General features: G+C 52.5%; 1 protein-coding gene across 1 annotated transcript in view; it reads left to right on the top strand.

Annotated features, from left to right (window-relative positions):
• CRAMP1 (cramped chromatin regulator 1) overlaps positions 1-20,487 on the top strand; it is a 1,037,800-nt gene that overhangs the window by 991,665 nt on the left and 25,648 nt on the right. The window lies entirely within an intron of this gene.

Genomic DNA, 20,487 nt, shown 5'->3' with positions numbered 1-20,487 from the left:
ACTTTTTATATCGATCGTACCAAAGCCCATCGAGTGGACGGTCAATTCTGTGAGGTTTTCTGGCGTGATGAAAGGGAAGACTATACACAAGAGGACCCTGTCAATGTGTAATGTCTTCTGCATCAATCTCTGCTATACACTGGCCAGGAAACAGCTCTTTGAAACTTGGAGAGCCCATTCGACTAGTGCCAAGGCTGCTACTTTACCATTGGAATGAGGCGGGTGACTGTCCATGACCTATTCCAGGCTGCAACTTAGTCGTCAGTGCATTCATGAAGCACTACTGCTTTTATTAGATATATCTGTAGAAAGCTCGGTTTCTGTTGTGGTAACCCTCCCACTTTTTGCCAGACTACTGATGCACTTTGACTTGTTGCCCTGGGTCCCTGCCAATCAGGTTCCCAGGGCCTTTGTTCTTTCCCTAAAACTGTACATTGTACCCCCAATTGGCACCTCTCTGGCCACATGTTAGTCCTTTGTAATAGGTACCATGGGCACTTTGGCCAGTGAAGGCCTCTAAGGGCTGCAGCACTTAATTTGCCACCCTTAGAGGCCCTGTACACACACACACACACACTGCCCGGCAGGCTGCGTGTTTTGGTGCAGAACAAAGTGAATCGTCGACATGGCACACATCCCTATGTGCCATGCCTACAACCCACTGCCCTGGCATAGATCAGTCACCCCTCTAGCTGGGTGAACTATACCAGTGGTTAGGGTACAGGTGCCTGAGCCCTGCACTGTCAAAGTCAATTCTTAGACATTGTAAGTGCAGTGCTGCCATTAAGAGTATATGGTGCTGGGAGTTTGTCATTGCAAACTCCACAGCACCATAATGGCTACACTGATAACTGAGAAGTTTGGTATCAAACTTCTCAGCACATTAAACCCACACTGATGTCAGTGTGGGATTTAATGAAAAATGCACTCCAAGGGTCTTTTAGACGCGCCCCCTGAAAAACGACCAGACTCTGGTGGGTTCCCTGACTGGTACACACCAGTCGGCCACCACAAGACATTTTCTGGACCCCTGGGATGGGAGCCTTCGCTCCCCGAGCCCAGAACCATAGCCCTTCCTGGGAACAGGTGATCACACCTCCCCCAGGCCAGCAAGAGCCATCTATGGCAGGGGAGCTTCAAAGGCCTTGCAGCCTTTGTAATGTGACTCCCCAGCCTCTCCTGCTAACAGGAGCAGGCCCCCTTCCCTTTTTGGCAGGAAGACAGGCAGGAAAAATTAGCCAGCCCAGAAAGTGTGCCCACCTCTGCCAACCCCAACCCTCAGGTGGGGGAGGTGAGGTGAAGCCCACTCTTCATTGTCCGCCATATTGCAAATGGCAGGCACTCCCCTATCAGGATTAGGGATTGTGCTCACTCCCCCACGTCAGGTGAGCACACCAAGGGTGTATTCAACATAAGGTTAGTAGCCCATTGGTTACTGACCTCGAGACCCCTAAAGCGCCCCCTAAATACAGTATCTGATAGCTGCAGATTACTTAACGTAGAATCATCCCCAGGCATATGACTGGATCCGGAACATTTTCTTTGCCACAGCATCTCTGCGCGCCGGGTGTTGGTACCATGTGACTCCGCCCTGATGTCGCACACAGGCGTGACGTCAGCAAGGTCACATAAGCCCCACCCCGGCGTGCGGATGTCAGTTTTTCTCTTTTCCGCGTGCAACGCGGATCCGGATCGTTTCCTGTCCTGTTTTCCTGCCTTCTTTTTCACGCTTTGCATTGAGGAACAGTGTGCAAATGCCTTCGGGCTTCAAGACGTGTATCTCTTGTGCACTTCAGATGTCGGCGATGGGCCCTCATGCGATTTGTATGTAGTGTTTGGGCGAGCACTATGACTTGACGGACTGCGACGCCTGTCAGCACCTCAAACCGAAGTCACGGCGGGAGTGCCGGATGAAATTTCTGTCCGCCTGCTTGTCCAGATCGGTGTCGTTCCAACGACCGTCCCCTACCTCGGAAGCCAGGAGCTGCCGATTCTGACTGCAAGATCGCCCTTTGCCACGGCTCCAAGGCCGTCGCTCGCCGATTGGTAGGTCCTGCAGCTTGTCTCCAAGGCCCTGTCCGCGTTCGGCAGAGGGCGCGGGTTACCCTCGAGACGTGTGCCCTCGTCTGTCGCCACTCTACCTGCCGTTTCCTGGTGTTGGGGCGACTAGGGCCCAAATGACAGACTACGCTGCCGCTCTGCAGGCTTCTTTGGCCCCGCCTCCACCTCCTGAGATGTCCGTGGATCCCTTGCCTCGCGCGGAGCCTTCCGCGGAGTCGCCGGCGGCTTCGGCCCCGACGCCGAAGGGTTCGGCTTCAGGTTGTAGGAGGGTGGTGTCGTGGAGGTGCAGTCCTGTGGGGCTCCCCTCTTCGACAAATGGCGTCCCTGCCTCGCCGCAAATCCCTACGGGGCTCCCTGTGGCGTCACAGGTGGTAGCCAGGACTCAAGGCTTGTCCCCGAGTTCCCCTCGGCCCTCTGAGCGGGCGGCTGCCTCACCAGAGGCTGAGCCGGCGCAGTTTCGGTGCCGAAGGCTTTCCTCCCCGGCTCTGACGGTGCCGCGGGTGGAGGCCGGGGCCTAGGGTGCTTTCCCGAGTCCCTCTCGGTCCTCTACGCGGGCGGCTGCAACGTGTGAGGTCGATCCGGCGCCGTTTCTTAGCCGCACCAGCTCTGACCCCACCCCGTGGTGGTGGAGGTCGACTTGGCGTCGCCAATATCCACTCCAGTGCCGATCGGCGTCGAGCCAGTGCCTGTGGCCTACTCCACGGCGCTGTGCCGGCGTCGGGTCCTTGATTATTCTCCAGAGGTTCCTTCCTCTCCGGATGGTTGTCTTCTCCTGGTCTCTTCCTCTCCGGAGACAGGATTCTGCACCTTTGCTTTTTCACCGTCGACCACCAGGGAGGGCTCCTCGCCGCCCCCGCAGCCTCAATCCTCGGAACCTCTTTTCCGCAGCTTGCTGTTGGTTCCTCCACCGGCTTCTCCGCCTTCCCCGGGGGTCCCTCAGGTTCCCCACTCGTCCGTGGATCCCCCACCATTCAGGGGCTGGCCGCTTCCCCCTCTAGCTGGACTTGGGTATGGACGGCTCAGTTTACAGCCGTCGCCCACGGAGGAATTGCTTTCTCCCCCGCGGCGCCCTACGGAGGCCAGTGTTGCCTTTGTTCGAGCTATTTCCACGGCCGCCGGCATTTTGCGAATGGGTGACCCTGTCACCCCATTCCCTATGGATAATCTCTTGGAAGTTCTCCACTAGGGCTCTGGTGGACGGAGCTGTTCCTTCCTTTCGAAGCGTCTCTCCACAACTCTCTTCTTGGGGTTTGGGGGCGTCCTGCCACAGGTGATCCGGTGCCTCAGCCGCTCCTGCATCGCCACCGTCCTGCTACGCATGACCCAGTCTGCCTTTCCTTCCACCCTTCTACTCAGGGCTCTCTTCTGCGGACTGCTTTTCCGTCCTCGCCTGTGGTGTTGTTTCCTCCGTCTCGGGAGGCCCGGTGGTTGGATTCGGGGGTGCATAACATCTTCGCTTCATCAAGTGCTGCTTTGCGTGCACTCAACACTCTGTGTCTTGGCCAGGGCTACCTCCAGTCTGTGGGATTCTGTGGAGTCCCTTCTTTCTCATGTCTCCCATCAGGGTGCCCGCGCTGATCTACAACACCATGTGTTGGATGGTCGAAAGTTGGCCGCGTTTATTCTCCGTGCGGCCTTGGATGTTGCTGATGCTCTCGACCGTCCTATGGCCAGTTCTGTGGCTCTCCGTCGCCATGCTTGGCTGCGGGATGCTGTATTTCCTGAGAATATTAGGGAGCGTCTGGTTGACCTGTCCTTTGATGCAGTCTTTTTGTTTAACACTCATGCGGTCTCCGACATTCAGCGTCTCCTTGCGGGACTCCGTCCTCCTCTCCCTCTGTAGGCTGGCTTGTTGATCCTCCAGGGCTTGATGGGATGCGTTATCCCACCTGCTTCCTGGAATGTGGTGTTTTGAGTGGCCCGTTTGAATGTTCTGTGTGGTTTGATGTTCCTTCGGGGTCCCTCTTCTGTTGGCTGCTGGTTCAGCCCTTTGGCAAGTGTGTAGTTTTTGGCTGATTGCTAAGCCGTCTGTGGTTCCTACCTCAGGTCTTATGTTCTTGTTCTCTGATGCGGGATTTTTTCCCCAAGAGTGGTTCCCATGTTTTCTTTGGGAGGTGTCATGCCCTAAGTGGGGTACTTGTAGCTAATGTATAGCTCTGTCCTACGCTGGGTGTGTGTGGACTTCCTTTTGCGGGTTCCTCACCTTTTTCTGGCGTCGCTGTATACCGCTGGTGCGGTTTCTTTGATCTTTGGGTGTAGCTTGCGCTGCTCCAGGTTCTGTCATTCTCCGTGTCTGCGGCGTTGTGCTGTGGTGTTTCCGCCCTTTTTTGTCCGGCGTTTCCGCCTGGTCCTCTTCCTGGTGTTCCAGGGGATAGGATTTCCTGGTATTTTCCTGTGTTCAGATTGATGGCTTTAGTCCGTCCTATGTATTTCTCTTCTGGCTGGTCCCACTTCTTTTGGTGGGTCGATTTATGTCTGGAACGGTCTCCCTTTAGGGGTTGCTCTGGATTTCCCTGGCCCTTGCCTTCGTCTTGTGCTCGGCTTGGTCTGGGCGCTCGGTTTCATGGTACTTGCCAGCTGCGCACGCCTGCTCTTTCTGGTCCACAGCCGGGGACTCTGGCAGGTGCCCTTGTGCTCCTGCCTCTTGTTCTGCTGGAGCCTTGCAAGACTACGTCTTTCTTCTCACGCTTGCCTTTCTTGGCTGTGGAGCCGTTCCTGCCATGTCCGCTGACTCGGCTGAGGCCGGTTCAGTTGTCCCCTTCACTGTGTGTTCTCCTGTGGATGGCTTTGCCTCCATTTCTACCTCTTCTCCTTGGAGTTTGGGGTAATTATTTTCTTCCTTGTTACTCTTCTGCTGTTGTCTGTCCCTCCGGGGCTTTCTGGCAGATGTCCCTGGTACCTTGGTTGGGCTTGGGGTACCCGGCCTCCCTTCGCCTCGTCCTTGCTTCCTTCTGCTTGGTGGGGGCTGGGCCGCCCTTCTTGTCCCCATTACACATCTCCTGATGGGGCCCTGTGTTTCTTCCTGCTGGAGGCTCTCTCGCAAGCCTGCCTCCTTTCTGGGTATGGCTAGGGTATCTATTCTACGTTAAGGAATCTGCATCTAGTAGTCTCTATCAGATGTACGAGTTACTTACCTTCGGTAACGATGTATCTGGTAGAGATGATTCTAGCCGCAGATTCCTTCACGACCCGCCCTTCCTCCCTGTTCTGCGAGAACCTTCAGCTTGGTCTTCTGCACTCGCCTGCCTCTGGGTGGTTTTGTTTTCTGCGAGTGCCCTCTTTTGCTTCCTCCATAGTGGGATGCTTGTTCTGTTTGATCCACTCCTTCCTTTCTGGTGATTGGTTGGTGGGTTCATGTGTACTTCTGCGTCCCTGCACCCTGGTCTTCCAGTGTGGGACCTACTCATGCTTTTCTCCCTTTTTTATTGCTTGAAATTTATCTGCAGTCCTCTGAGTTGGGGTCTCTTGGCTGTGCCTCGACCCTTAGCTCTTTACAGGGAGCACCTCTGCTTGCTGGTGTTGTCTTGGGGTGAATTGTCATTACTCTTCTGTTCTCGCCTTGTTTTCCCTTACTGTTTATAGACTGGGGTTGCAGGCCCCTTTAGTCTGCTGTGACGTGTTTCACATGCTTTTCTGCCCCCATGGAGGATGTTGTATTTACTTGCAGGGTTGCTTCGCAGTAGCTGTGCTTTGCTCTTCCTCGCCATTCGTTTCTTCCTTTTCTGTATATCTGATTTTTTCGCACACTGTTCCAATACTCTCTCAGTTTTTGTTTGTGATGGCTCCACGTTGTGGCGCGGAAAAGTTCTCAGCGGAAAACTGACGTCGACGAGCCGGGTTGGGGCTTATGTGACCTTGCTGACGTCACGCACGCGGACAACGTCCAGGCAGAGTCACGTGGTACCTCCCCCAGGCGCGCAGAGATGCTGTGGCAAAGAAAAAATTCCGGTTCCAGTCTTACACCTGCGGATAATTCTACGTTAGGCAATCTGCGTCTAGAATCGTCTCTACCAGATACATCATTACCGATGGTAAGTAACTCGTACATTTAGTGTGCAGCCCTGAACCATGAATGCAGACAAGAAATCAGAAGAAGAAAAGAAGGACCGAACCACAGTGCCGAAGCGAACGAGAGGAGGACGCCAACTGACTTGGCCCCAGCCCTACCGGCCTATCCCCACCTCGAACCTACAGAAGCAAAACTCTGGTGTGTTCTGCAGCCAGCAGCCTACAGAACCCCGAGGACCTGCCCTGCCTTCAAAAGAAAAGACTCTGTCTCCCGTGAACACCAGATTTGTTCACCAACAGACTCCAGGTCCGGCAAAGTCTGCGAGTCTGCATCACTCTGCCCCCTTCGCCCATGGCCCGAGTTCGAGTGACCCAACAGCAAGAGGAGGTCTCCCCGGCGATCTTGACCCAAGATCTGGGGACCCCTGAACTGCCTCAAGCCTCCAGCCGATGCCTGCAGCCTCAAACCAGACGATCCCCCCCCCCAACCGTGACCAGGAGCTGGTAAGATCTGACCCTAAAACGCACCCCTGCACCCAACGCCCCACTGCCTTGGGTGGCCCAACCGACGGTGCCTAACCAACCCACAGCATCCTAACTTACCTCTCCCAAGTGGTGGTTGCACCCAGAAGACCTTCACCCTGAGCCGGCGGTGTGTTTGCAAACTGGAGACTCCCCTTTGAAAGCTATAGGACGCCCGATGTCAAAACAGCACTCTGCCACCGGCCACCCCAGTGCCGTTGTGGGTGCACCTTTTGTGCTGGGTCGAACCCCCATTTGCCCCGAGCTTAAGTCCAGGAGCTTTGCTCCCACAGCCTTGTGGCCTGCTCGTAAGCAGCCACCAACCAGAGGCCCCCATCCCCCTTTGGATAACATTGGACCTCAGCACTCTGCACCCGGCCGCCCTAGTGCCGCTGAGGGTGTAACCAGAGTACATCCTTGACCCTGGGGGACCCCTGAGTCTACCCCCAAAACACTAACTGCCACAACGGAATACTTGCCTTTGAACCGATAACCCTATTTTCCTCCGTAGTATAACATTGACTGTTTTTCTGTGAAAAGTGTGGAGTTGGAAAAGCTATAAAAGTCTCTAAAACTAACAAAATAACCAAAACGCTTTTACTTACCTTTTTAAAGGGAAATGTCCCAGTGCAGTATGCATGTATACTGCACTGTGTAAGAAAAGTAATCGGTAAAGAAATCTACTTGACATTCTAAAACAAAGCCAATACAAAGTATATGTACAATATTTCAAAGCAGTGCATACTAGTAGTTTTACTGTAATCTAACCAAAATACATATACAACTACAATCCAAACTGTTTACAGACTGTGTTATTACTGCAAAGTACTTACTTAGTTCTAGGAAATAAAATGTAAAAAAATATATTTTTATACAAAACCAATTAGTCTGAGTTCAGTCTTTGAGTGTGTGAAAATATTTGCTGATTGAGTGTGTACAACAAATGCTTAACTCTACCCTCTGATAAAGCCTTACTGATGTCCCACACTCCCACAAATAGAGCGTACAGTGCTATCTACTCTTACCTCTGCCTACCTTTCGGGGTTCCACTGGACTCTGTGCACACTATACCTCACTTTGGTATAATATATACAGAGCCAGTTTCCTACAGTTGTGACAAGGTTTCTTAAAGGTCTCCCAACACGTTTCCTCACAGGCCATTCATAGTGCCCCTATGAGATTTAATTCTGGTCCTGCCTTTTTTGATGTGCGTGGCTTTTGAGCCGCTGCATAACTGCCCTCTCAGATTACTAACCATCAAGACTGCTTTTCTAGTGGCCGTCACATCAGCCTGGAGGGCCAGCGAATCGCAGGCACGCTCTATAAACTCTCCTTATACTACTTCTTATCCGGACAAGCTGGTATTCCAGACATGTGCCTCCTTCATTCCGAAGTGTGACTCCTTTCCATGTATTCCAAACCATTACATTGCCAGTTTTCTTTGCTCCACCTCAATCTTGCAAAGAGGAGGAGAGAATCCACCGTCTGGACCCAAAAAGAGCATTGTCGTTATAACTAGATCGCACAAGAGAGTCCTAGGTGGACAATAAACTCTTCATTGGGCATGTCAGGCCAAGAAAGGGAAGGCTGTAAACAAACTGACCACCTCAAGATGGATAGTGCTCTGCATTAGAATCTGTAATGCATTGGCCAAGAAGCAACCCTCTAAGGGATTGCATGCGCACTCCACCAGAGCCATGGCTGCGGTCCTGTAGAACGTTGTGGTGTCCCTCCCCTGTACATATGTCTGGCAGCAACATGGGCATCTCTGCACAGGTTTACCAAGTACTGTTGCAATCACAGTTAGGTCTGTCATGACAGGCACTTTGCCCATTCGGTCCTTGAGAATTTTGTGGTTTAAAATCAGTTTTACAGATCCTTCTCCGAGGAGGGATTCCTTAGGTATCCGTTCTAAGGTAAGGAATCTGCAGCTAGAAGTCTCTATCAGAGTCTCTACCAGGTAAGGTGTTACTGAAGGTAAGTAGCTTGTTCATCTATATAGCTGCAGATCTCTTACCGGTCCTCCCATCCTCCCCGCTCTGCGAACTGATTATGGTGTGAGGGTCACACTTCTAATGGTCTTTTAAATTCACACCAGTTGTCAGTCCTCATTGTGGCTTTACGCTCCTGGCGTGGAAAGTCCCGAAAAGGAACTGACATCTGATAGAGACATCTAGCCTCAGATTCCTTATCTTAAAATTCTCCCTAGATGCCAGAGTGGATCTGTAAATGTTTGCAGCTGTACCTCTGCACGTCTGCAGAGGGTGTCTAGCAACTCTGTAGTGATGTCCTCCAGATGTGATGTCAACTGAGTACATACATACCCTTCCCTGACATGCTGAATTAAGTTTCTTCTTTTCCTCACTTACAACGCGGATCTGATTTGCGGTTCCCCAGGCTGTTTTTCTGCCTACCTCGACGGTTTAGTCAAACAGATAAGTGTGCCTTTAACCGCTACAGCGCTACCGCGTTTTCCCGCTGTGCGCTGGAATTTTAAAAATGCGCTGTTTATGACAAAGCCAGCTCGTCATCCGCGTAGCGCAGGTAACGCCCATGACGAGCTGGCTTTGTCATTAGCGCGGAAGGGCTTAAACAACTTTTCATGTTCTCTGGGTTCAGGTCTTGTGGGTTCTGTGGATGACAAATGTCAGCCATGGACCCTCACTCTGTTTACGTGTGGTGCCTGGGGGAGCACCATCACTCCGAGGAGTGTGACTCCTGTCGTCAACTTCAACCTAAGGGGCTGAGGGAACGTCTAATGAAGCTCCTAGGGGTGCGGATGTCGCAGTCTTCTAAGAATTCTTTTCGACTTCGGTCCTCTTTGTGCTCCACGGACCAGCAATGGGTCCAATCCTGGAGCAGTTCAGGTGGGCGCCATTCTCCATCGACGTCCCAAAGTAAGTCTAGACGCAGGCAGTCCAAGTCGCAACGCCACCCAACTTTGCCACATAAAGCCTGTTCCCGATCTTCAGTTGAATAGTCTGTGCACAGGTCTACCTCGCGCCTCCCAAACTACCCTAGAGCAAGGCAACTCTGGCCCAGATGAGGGAATATTACAATTCTCTTTATAGTATCTTTAGGGCTTTACTTTCCCCTGTACCGCCCTTGAGCCCCAAGGAGGTGCACAAGGCTGTGACTATGTCCACGCCGGCGGGTTTGCCATCCACTTCAGTTCGGCTTCAGTATTCCAAATCTGTTTCGATGCCAGTGCACAGCCCTTCGGGGTTACCACCTTCGGCGCCTGTTTTCCGGTCAGCCCACTCAGACATCGGAGTCAGGTTCTGGTCTACCGATTCCGATGACAGCGCTGCACAGCATTCCACCACTTCACCTCTCCGACGCCGAGATGTTGCCTCTTTGGCGTTGGATGCGGCGCCGGTGGAGCCGCCTGTCTCAGACTCCTTTCCTTGGCTCTCTGTAGCCCTCCCTATTGTTTTTCCTACTGAAGAACACAATCTGATAGAGACTACTAGCCGCAGATTCCTTAACGTAGAATTATCCCAAGGCGCGAGACTGGATCCGGAAAACTTTCTTGCTACAGCATCCCTGCTCGACGAGGGGACAGCACCACGTGACTCCGCCCTGACGTTGTCCGCGTTTGTGACATCAGCGAGAATACACAAGTCCCACCCCGGTGCACCTACGTCAGTTTGTTTCTCTTTTCCGCGTGCAACGCGGATCCGGATTGTGTCCTGGCCTGTTTTCAGGCCTTCTCTTCTTTTTCACGCTTGGTGTTAGTGGAACAGTGTGCAAATGCCTTCGGGCTCCAAGACGTGTACCTCCTGTGCACGTCCCATGTCGGTGACGGACCCTCACCCGATTTGCATGTGGTGCCTAGGTGAGCACCACGACTTGGAGAGCTGCGACGCCTGCCAGCACCTTAAGCCTAAATCGCGGCGGGAGCGCTTGATAAAATTGCTGTTGGCGCGCTTGTCCAGGTCATCCCAGCGTACCTCCCCTACCTCGAAGGTGAGGAGCAACCGGTCTCGTCTGTGACAACGTCTCTCACCACGGCCCCAGGGGCGTGGCTCACCGGCTGGTAGGTCCTTCAGTTTGTCTCCGAGGCCCTGTCCTCCTTCCGCGGTGGGCGCTTGCTCCCCTTGGGACATGCGCCCCCACCCGTCGCCTTCCTACCCACCGTTTCCCGGCGCGGAGGCGACTAGGGCCCAAATGACAACGTACGCTGCGCTCTGTGGGCTCCTTTGGCCCTTCCTCCACCCCCTGAGACGTCTGCGAAGTCCTTGCCTTGCGCTGGGACTTCCGCGGAGTCGCCGGCGGCTCCGGGCCCTGCGACGAAGGTTTCGGCTTCAGGTCGTAGGAGGGTGGTGTCGTCGAGGTGTGGTCCTTCGGGGCTCTCCTCTTCGGCACCTGGCGTCCCTGCCTCACAGCAAATCCCTACGGGGCACCCTTTGCCGTCGCAGGAGATCGCCGGGACTCCGGGCTTGCCCCCAAGTCCTCCTCCGTCCTCTGAGCAGGCGGCTGCCTCGCCAGAGATTGAGCTGGTGCCGTTTCGGCGCCGGCAGCCTTCCTCCCCGGCTCTGGTGGAGTCGCGGGTGGAGGCCGTGACCTCAAGCGCTTCCCCGAGTCCCTCTCGGTCCTCGACGCGGGCGGCTGCCCCGTCTGAGGCCAAGCTGGCACCTTTTCGGCGCCGCTCCTCCGCTGTTCCGGCGTCGACCCTGCCCCATTCTCCCCAGCGAGTACGTGGTGGCAGAAGTGAACCCGGCGCCACGAATGCCCACTCGTTGATCAGGCGCCGATGGCGGACTCCACGGAGCTGCACCGGCATCGGCATCGGGTGCTTGATTCGTCTCCTGAGGTCCCTTCTTCTCCAGAGGTCTGTCATCTGTTGGTGTGTTCCTCCCCGGAGACTGGGCTCCGTATTGTTGCCTTTTCACCGGCATCTTCCAGGGAGGGCTCCTTGCCGTCTCCACGTCCTAAATCCTCGAACCCTACTTTCCGTGGCTCGTGGCTGGCTTTTCCACCGGCCTCTCTGCCTTCCCCTGAGGCTCCTCAGGTTCCCCATTCGTCTGTGGACCTTCCTCTATTTCGAGGCTGGCAGCTTCCCCCTGGGCATGGGGATGGACGGCTCAGTCTGCAGCCATCGCCCACAGAGGAATTACTTTACCCTCCGCGACGCCCTACTGAGGCCAGTGTAGCCTTTGTTCGGGCTATTTCCAGAGCCACTGGTATTCTGCAGATGGGTGAACCTGTCACTCCGTTTCCTACAGACAACCTTTTGGAAGTTCTCCACCAGGGTCAATCCACAATTCACTTATAGGGGCTTGGGGCACCCTGCCATGGGCGATCCGGTGCCTCAGGCGCTTCTGCATCGCCACCGCCCTGCTCCGCATAACCCCGTCTGTCTTTCCTTCCACCCCTCTAGTAAAGCCTCTCTTCTGCGGAATGCCTTTCCGTGCTTGCCTGTAGTGTTGTTTCCTCCGTCTCGGGAGACCCAGTGGTTGTATTCATGGGGGCGTAATGTCTTCGCTTCTTCCAGCACTGCCTTTCAGGCGCTTAATACTTTGTGTGTTTTGACCAGGGCTACTTCCAGTCTGTGGGACTCTGTTGAGTCTCTTCTTTCTCATGTCTTCCATGAGGGTGCCCATGCTGATCTGCGGGGCCATGTGTTGGATGGTAGGGAGTTGGCCGCATTTATTCTTCGTGCAGGCTTTAATGTTGCTGATGCTCTTCGCCGTGCTATGGCCTCCTCTGTGGCTCTCATTCGCCATGCTTGGCTGCGCGATGCGGTCTTTCCTGAAAATATTAGAGAGCGTCTGGTTGATCTACCCTTTGACGGGGTCCTTCTGTTTAATACTCATGCAGATTCCGCCATTCAGCGTCTTCTTGCGGGCCTCCGTCCTCCTCCTCCTCAGTAGGTTGGTTTGTTGATCCTCCGGGTCTTGATGGGGGATGTTATCCCACTTGCTCCTGGAATCTGGGGTTTGAGTGTCCTTTACACTTTGTGTGGTTTGTTGTGCCCTTGGGGTCCCTTGGTTGGCCCACTTTTTCAGTTGGCTGCTGGTTCAGCCCACCCTTTTTTTGGCTAGAGTATACTTTTTGGCTGCTTACGAAGCCTTCTGTGGTTTCTGCCGCAGGTTTATAGTTTTGTTCTCTGATGCGGGATTTCTTCCCTAAGAGTGGTTCCCATAAATTTCTTGGGACGTGTCATACCCCATGTGGGGTATTTGTAGCTATTGTATAGCTCTGTCTTTTGCTGGGAGGTTGTGGACTCTCCTTGCGGGTTCTTGCCTTTCCTGGTGTCGTTGTATTCCGCTGGTGCGGTTTCTTGGTCATTACCTGGGCGTAGCTGGCTGTCTTTCTAGGTATTTGATACATCGATTGCCTGGCTTGGGATCCCGTCTTCCGCATTGTGCTGCGGTATTTTCACCCTCTTGTATGCCGTTTCGGCCTTGTCCTCTGTCGGGTGTTCCAGGGGGGATGCTTTTCTGTGTTGATGGCTAGGCCCGTCCTACTTGTTTTTCCTGTTATCTTCCAACTGGGCTATTTTCCCTGTGATTTGTCCCCTGTTGGGGGTCTTGTGTTCGCCTGAGCTGGGGAGGTTCTTTTGCAGACCCTCCTTCCCCTTGGGTATGGCTAGGGTATCTATTCTTGTTAAGGAATCTGCGGCTAGTAGTCTCTATCAGATGTACGAGTTACTTACCTTTGGTAACGGTGCATCTGGTAGAGACGATTCTATCTGCAGATTCCTTCACGACCCGCCCTTCCTCCCCGTTCTGCGAGGACCCTTCTTTGGTCTTCTGCACTCGCCTGCCTCCGGGTGGTTGTCTTCTGCAAGTGCCTTTTCTTACTCGCTCCCTAGGGGGATGCTAGTCTTGTGGTTGCTCCAGTTCTTCCCTTCTGGGGATTGGTTGATGATTTCATGGGTTCTTCTGCGCCCCTGAACCCTGGTCTCCAGTGTGGGGTCTGCTTGTGCTCTTCTTCCTTTTGTTGATTGCACTTATGACTCCTCTGCAATCCTTGGGGTTGAGGTCTCTTGGCTAGATCTCGACCCTTAGCTCCTTTTAGGAGATGTCTCTCCCTGCTGGTGTTGTCTGGAGGTGAATTGTCGTTCCTCTTCCGTTTTGGCCTTGATGCTGTTCTGGGCTGTGGTTGCAGACTTTTTTGTCTGCTGTGCAATTTTTCACATGCTTTCTGCCCCCAGGGAGGCTGTCGTACGTGTTGCAGGCTTGCTTGCAGTAGCTGTGCTCTGTTCTTGCTTGACACTATTCTGGATGGTGCTGTTCCTCACCATTCGTTTCTTCTCTTTCTGTTTAGCTGATTTTTTTTCGCACACTGTTCCAGTATTCTCACAGTTTTTGTTTGTGATGGCTACGCGTTGTGGTGCAGAAAAGTTCTCAGAAGAAAACTGACGTAGGCGCGCCGGAGTGGGACTTATGTATCCTCGCTGACGTCACAAACGCGGACGATGTCAGGGCGGAGTCACGTGGTGCCGCCACCCCGGCGCGCAGGGATGCTGTGGCAAGAAAGTTTTCCGGATCCAGTCTCAAGCCTGGGGATAATTCTACGTTAAGGAATCTGCAGCTAGAATCGTCTCTCCAGATACATCGTTACCGAAGGGAAGTAACTCGTACATTATGGAGATGATTGAGAGGGTGTGGAGTTTCACCATCCCATCTCTGACACAGTTCAACCTCCTATGGAGTCTCGCTGGTTGAGTGAGTTGAGTGAAGCTCTTGGCTTCGGATCCTCCCCAGCCTCTGACCTCCTGTCCCCTTCTGGTTTGGCTAGGGAGGCAAGCTCCTCTCTGGCAGATATGCTGAGATGAGTTTCTGTTTTGTATGTGACTCTTCCTTCTTTGGAATTGACAACAGATCCTTTACTTGGCGTCTTGCATCAAGGCCAATCATGGATAGAGCCAGTGCTTTCTTATTGTGAGGCTCCTTTTGATATTCGTTTGGGGGCTTGAGCTAAACCTGAAACGGGCCCCCTGTGGATTGCTCTATTTCTCACAGACACTGTCCCGCCGCTGGAGATCCGACAAGTCGCCTCAGACATCCATGTCATCATAGTTTTGTGGTACAGGCTGCTTTGGCCACCCAAATTGTTGACCTTTGTCCCTGCAGGCCCTCCAGAAAGAGGCCAGAAGACTAGTCACTTGCTCCAATTTCGAGATAGTCTGGGTGGTGCAGATTCTTAAGTCTGCGGTGTACTTTCTTTTTTTTTTAAATCTTTTTTTTTGAAGAAACACAAAATAACAATACAGCAGAAAACAAAACAAAAGGGGGAGCAGTCACCAGGAATAGCACATCACTTAAAACATATGCATCACATACATAACTAATGAAATCAAAGTAAACCATAAAAGCAACAAATAGACACAAAATGATATCACATCCTTAAGGGGACTCCCTATCGACATCATATGCATCTTCTGCAAAAGGGGTACATAAAAGACCTCCATGCTCGTTCCATGGGCCCCATCGTTTAGTCCATTTGCCTGGGCAGCCTCTGCCTTCATATATCACCCTTTCGGCCTGCACGCACCAGTCCATGTCTCCAGCCCAGTCTGTACAACGAGGCACGACTCCCCCCTTCCATGTTCTGGTGATGTTACACTGCGCTATGATACAACCCAAAGTGACCCACAATTGCTCAGTGCGGTTCAGATCGCTAGCATCCGAGATGTTCAGGAGGCAGAGCCTGGGAGAGGGATTTAGCGATTTCTGGCATATTTGGGACTTAGTGTCTATAATCCCGTTCCAATAGTGTTGGAGAATCCCACCACTGATGTAGGAAAGTGCCCATGGCGCCATAGCCACGGGGACAAAGTGGGTAGGTTGTTAATCCCATTTTAACCAAAGCTGTGGAAGCACAATAGGCCCTGTGTAGTATCTTTAGTTGTATAAGTTTGAATCAAGATCTAATTGCCACTTCCCTGGGAGATGCCAAGGCCTCCCTCTAGTCTTCATCCGTCATGTCCCCCACGTCGTCCACCCATTTCATGCGTATTTTATCGAGTGATTCCGGAAGGTTTTGTATCTTACGGTAAGTTAAGGAAATAGCCTTGTCTGGGAGATAGTCTTCTAGGAGTCTGTCCTCTAAGAGTGATAAGATGGGGAGATCAAAACGTCTAGGGATAACTTTGGTAATGACGCTACGTGCTTGTAGGTAGCGGAACGTTTCCCCTTCGTGTAGTTGGTACTTTGCCCGCATTCCGCAAACAAAACTACCACACCCTTCACCCACATGTCCCCAACTGCAGAAAGGCCAATCAGGTCCCATTTATCAAATCCGGGAAAATTTGACAGCATCTCTAGATGATAGGATTCCAATAATGGAGTAACTCGTGAAATTTCCAACCCAGCGGGGCTGCAGCCCTGTGCCAGTTTGAGACGGTAGTGGAGGTGGGTGGAAATAAAGGTGAGTGCTTGGGTCCCCCATATAGCGCCCTCATGTAGTTGCCCGCCGTCATATTGAAGCAATCCATTCTGTACGCTGGATCCATAATGGGGCGGTGTGCCCAGTGATTAAGGACCACCAGCTGCGAGGCCCACTAATACGTTTTGATTGCAGGAAGTGCAATACCACCATCGTACCAACTACGTAGGAATTTAATCAAGGCGATTCGGGGAGTGCCGCCATTCCTTAATAGAGTACGGACCTCAGAGTCGATTTTTAAGAAATACTTTGGTGTGACAGGGAAGGGTGTATTCTGCAAGGCGTAAAAAAAAATGCGGGGAAGCGCCATCATTTTGAAGAGGGTGGCCCTACCAAGTAGGGTGAGGGGCAAGGCCCTCCAATGCTGCACATCAGCCCGAAAGCGATGCAAGGAGGGAAGGAGATTTCTCCTGTGTAAGACATCCATGTGTCTTGTGACATTGATACCCAAATATCGGAAGCCTTCCGTGACTAAGCTGGCCGTACAGCCCTTGGGGAGCCGCGGAGGATCGCCATGGAGGACAAATATCATGCACTTGTCCCAATTGATGGTGTAGCCCGAATATTTCTGAAAAAGAGTAAGGATAAGAAGTACTGCATGTAGTGAAGACCAAGGTTTGGCCAAATATAAAAGAATATCATTGGGTAGAGTGATATTCTATCCGACCAATCTGGAGCCCAATGCAGCCCACAAATAGACGGATCATCTCTAATCCACACCGCCAAGGGTTCCAGTGCCAGAGCGAAGAGCAACGGTGACAGGGGGCAGCCCTGCCTCGTGCCCTTCCCAAGCTCAAAAATCGCCTATCGGCCACTTATGACCGAAACTCGGGCCAAGGGACTGGTATATAGTAAACGCACCCAGGCCATACAACGTGGGCCAAAGCTGTATCTCTCCAGAGATGCAAATAGAAAGGGCCATTCCATCATGTCGAATGCCATTTTAGCGTCCAAGGACATGATTATCGCATCCTCCTGAATGGTGGAAGCTCTCCCCAGTACTCTGAAGAGGCGACGGAGTTTGAGCGCCGTATTTTTGTTCGGCATAAAACCAGATTGGTCAGGTGAATTAACTTATGGAGATGGGGCGACAGGCGGAGGGCCAAGAGTTTAGCAAAAATTTTGACCTTTGGATCAAGGAGGGAATTGGTCGATAGGAACTGCATTGGTCTCTGGGTTTCCCTTCTTTGTATATAACTGCAATGTTCGCCAGGCGCTGCGTCTTGGGCAGACTCCCAAGCTTTATCCTTTCATCATACATTCATAGTAAATGTGGGACCAGAACCGTTGAGACCGCTTTGTACAGCTCTATTGGAAAACCACTAGGCCCCATGGCCTTCCTGCGGCGCAACGCCCCTATAGCTTTAGACACCTCCTCAGAATCGAGAGGAGTGTCAAGGTCTGCCACATCTTGGTAGAGGGAGGGTAAATAGATGGTCGGCGGCATCTTCCTGCATGGAAGTAGACGTAGGGACATGGAGACGTTCAAAATGATTGGCAAAGGTTTTTGCAATTCCGTCCCGGTCAGTTTGTCTCCCTCCGTCTGGAGCCCTGATTTCGGCAACCCATCTATTAGCAATTTCTGGCTTATCTAACCACGCTAACAATTTTCTGGCCTTGTCACCTATTTCATAAACCCGACACTGGGTAGAGCGATAATGCGCACTGGCTGACTCGCTGGCTATGTCATGATATTCCTTCTGTTTCACTGCGAGTCTTTGGAAAGTGTCCGAGGAAGCAGTTGTGATGAGCTCTCGTTCTAAACTGGCCACCTCTAGTTCAATATCCTCCAGCCGCCTACGCTTCTCCCTTCGATGGCCTGCCACTGCTGCCACTTCTCACCCCCTGATAACCGTCTCATAAGCCTCCCATAACGTTACATCTGAGTTGATGGAACCTTCATTCTCTGCAAAGTAATACAACATGGCTTTTATCTGTTTGGCCCGTATCTCCGGTACTCGGAGATACCATGGGTTAAGGGCCATGTCTCGATGAGAGCTGGACGGGATACCACCATAATGGCCAGGATCGGGGAGTGGCCGGATATGCCCCTGGGTAAAAAGGTTACGTCGCTAAACATAGAAAGCTGAGAGGATTGGCAGAAAAGGTCATCAAAATGGGACAGGCTCCCATGAACCCCGGAAAGGAAAGTGTATTGCTGATCTGAAGGGTGGAGTGTGCGCCACGTGTCAGTCAGTCCCAGGGCTGTTAAGAAGTCTGGCAGTAGTTTCCCCTGTGGTTCAGTTTGTCTGAAGGGCAAGAGGTCCAATTCTCCGATCAGGGCGGCGTTACAGTTACCCCCTAATAAAATGTCCCCCTCTGGTAAATTTAGTATGTGTGGGCCCAGAACGGCCAGAGTGGAGGAATGGAGTTTAGGGGGTATATATAATGAGGTCACGTTGAGAGAACGGCCCTCCCAATCCTCGGACACAGTGACAAATCGCCCATCTGGATCGTGTGTAATTGTTCTAACCCGAATGGGAAGGGAGGAGCGTGCAAGGATATCCACCCCTCTGGATCCCCTGGTGTACCTCGCATGAGCGAGGAGTTTGTAACCCCAGCGAATCAGCACTTTGTATGTGGTGCCTGGGATACGTGTCCCCCTTTTAAACCGATCACCCAACCCGTTCACATTCCAAGTGATCAATTTGAGCCGGCCCAGGGAGGTGGAGATTACGGGATAGTCACTCATGAGGGTCATGAAACAGGGGCCCCATCTCCCACCGGGCCGGAGTGACAATCGTACATAATGGAGAACAACATAAAAACATATAAGTGAAATCACAATATGCGTCAGCTACTACCGTACAAGTGTGCATTACTGTGTGCATTACCATTGCGGACAGATTGCTCAAAACATAAAACAAAAAATTAAAAAAGCCCCTGTTGGACCTAGGATAGCCCGGTTACATAGGGTAGCCTGGCCTAGGGTAAGACAGTCACTAAATAGAGGCACATGTGTAAAGGTTGCACACCACCCAGCGGTAACTCAATGCAATTCCACTCAAAAATGACACTACACCTTAATTTTGATAAAAGTAGAAAAAGCTTTATATTTTCTCTTGTTGTCAGTTACTTATTTTCTTAGGTTCATTTGTTGTTTCAAAATCACTTTTACAATACAAATTAAGGGTCACACTTCTTTATCATGTAAACTCTTCCTCTCCTCCTTACTTAGCTTATTACTGTACTTTTGATGTTACATTAAACATTCACTTCAGTTGAAAATCTTCAGGCTTATACACTTAAATTGGCACCTTGGCACCCAAAGGGTGACACTCCCTCCCTTAGAACAGGTGACTATTTTAGGGTTCCAATGGACAGGTTCAGTGCACAACACAGCTTATTTGTACAGCCTAAATACTTTTGGTCAAGCAAGCCCAGAGCTTCTTTCCCCCCTCCCGCCTCTGAAAGAGAATACAGATCTTTAGCATAATTCCCACTCTTGGCGGCACACAAGGGTTAAAGTAAACGTCACTGGGCAGTTGCCCTCTTTATTCACACTGTTTCCTCACTTTGCAGGGTCAATAGACCTTAGTCTCAGTCTCCTCTCCTTCAGTTTCTCAGTTAACCAAATACTGGCTGACTATGGAGCACCACCTCTCCTTGGTGACACACGGGGGTTGCCCAGTGAATTAACAGCCCCTCCCTTCTCCACCTTACTTGGGACCAGAAGCGGTAACCACAGCAGCCAGGGCTTCACTCTTCAAGTCGATGCCTTCTTCATAGGCCAGGCCACATGCCCAGCAGCCCCACAACTAAGGAAGGCCTCCTCGAGGCACCAGTGGCCTGGAATTGCCACTCGCGTCCACTCTCTCCACACGAGTGGTCGCGCTTCTTCTCAGGCGCGATGGGCGGTGTCCCCGCGGGCGCCGCCTCCCTCGCTGCCTCCTACGCCGCCCACCTCACCTCTTGGTAGCCGCGCCTCCACACAGGCGCCACGGAGCAGTGTCTCCGCTGGGCGCCGCTGCACACGCTTTCTCCTGCGCTTCCCACCTCACTCCTTGGGCAGCCGCGCTAGAGAACAGGCGCAAATGAGCAGTGTCTCCGCCCGGCGCCGCCTATTCACGATCTCCGCGCCTCGGGGCAGGCGCGAGAGAGCGGTGTCTCCCGCCTCAGCTGGCGCTATTCACAACACTTCTCCAGGGGCGATGTACCTCTTCAGACCCGGGCGGGGTCCCAGGGGCTCCTCCTCGACTACAGCTCCTCAGGGCCCCTCGTGGATTTGCGCTGCACTACTCACAAGGCTGGTAAGTCAGTCTTTTGGAGCCTTATCAAGGGGGGTTAGATGAATGTTCAGGAAGGACCTGAGGGGGAGCCAGCAGGAGCTTGAAGGGCCACTTCCCTCAGGGGTAATGAACCACACCGGGGCTCAGTCAAAGGGACTCAGGGGGGAGCGTCCTCAAGTGGAGAGTGTCAGCCTTAAAGGTAACTAATTACTAATTGTGCGCCACCCTCCCCAGGTCACAGCCTCACTCCTCAGGTTCTATGGTCATC

Source organism: Lissotriton helveticus, chromosome 10 (assembly GCF_964261635.1).
Source record: "Lissotriton helveticus chromosome 10, aLisHel1.1, whole genome shotgun sequence".
Lineage (NCBI taxonomy): Eukaryota > Metazoa > Chordata > Amphibia > Caudata > Salamandridae > Lissotriton > Lissotriton helveticus.
The sequence above is the reverse complement of the archived record's forward strand: the minus strand, read 5'-3'. Positions and strand labels throughout refer to the sequence as shown.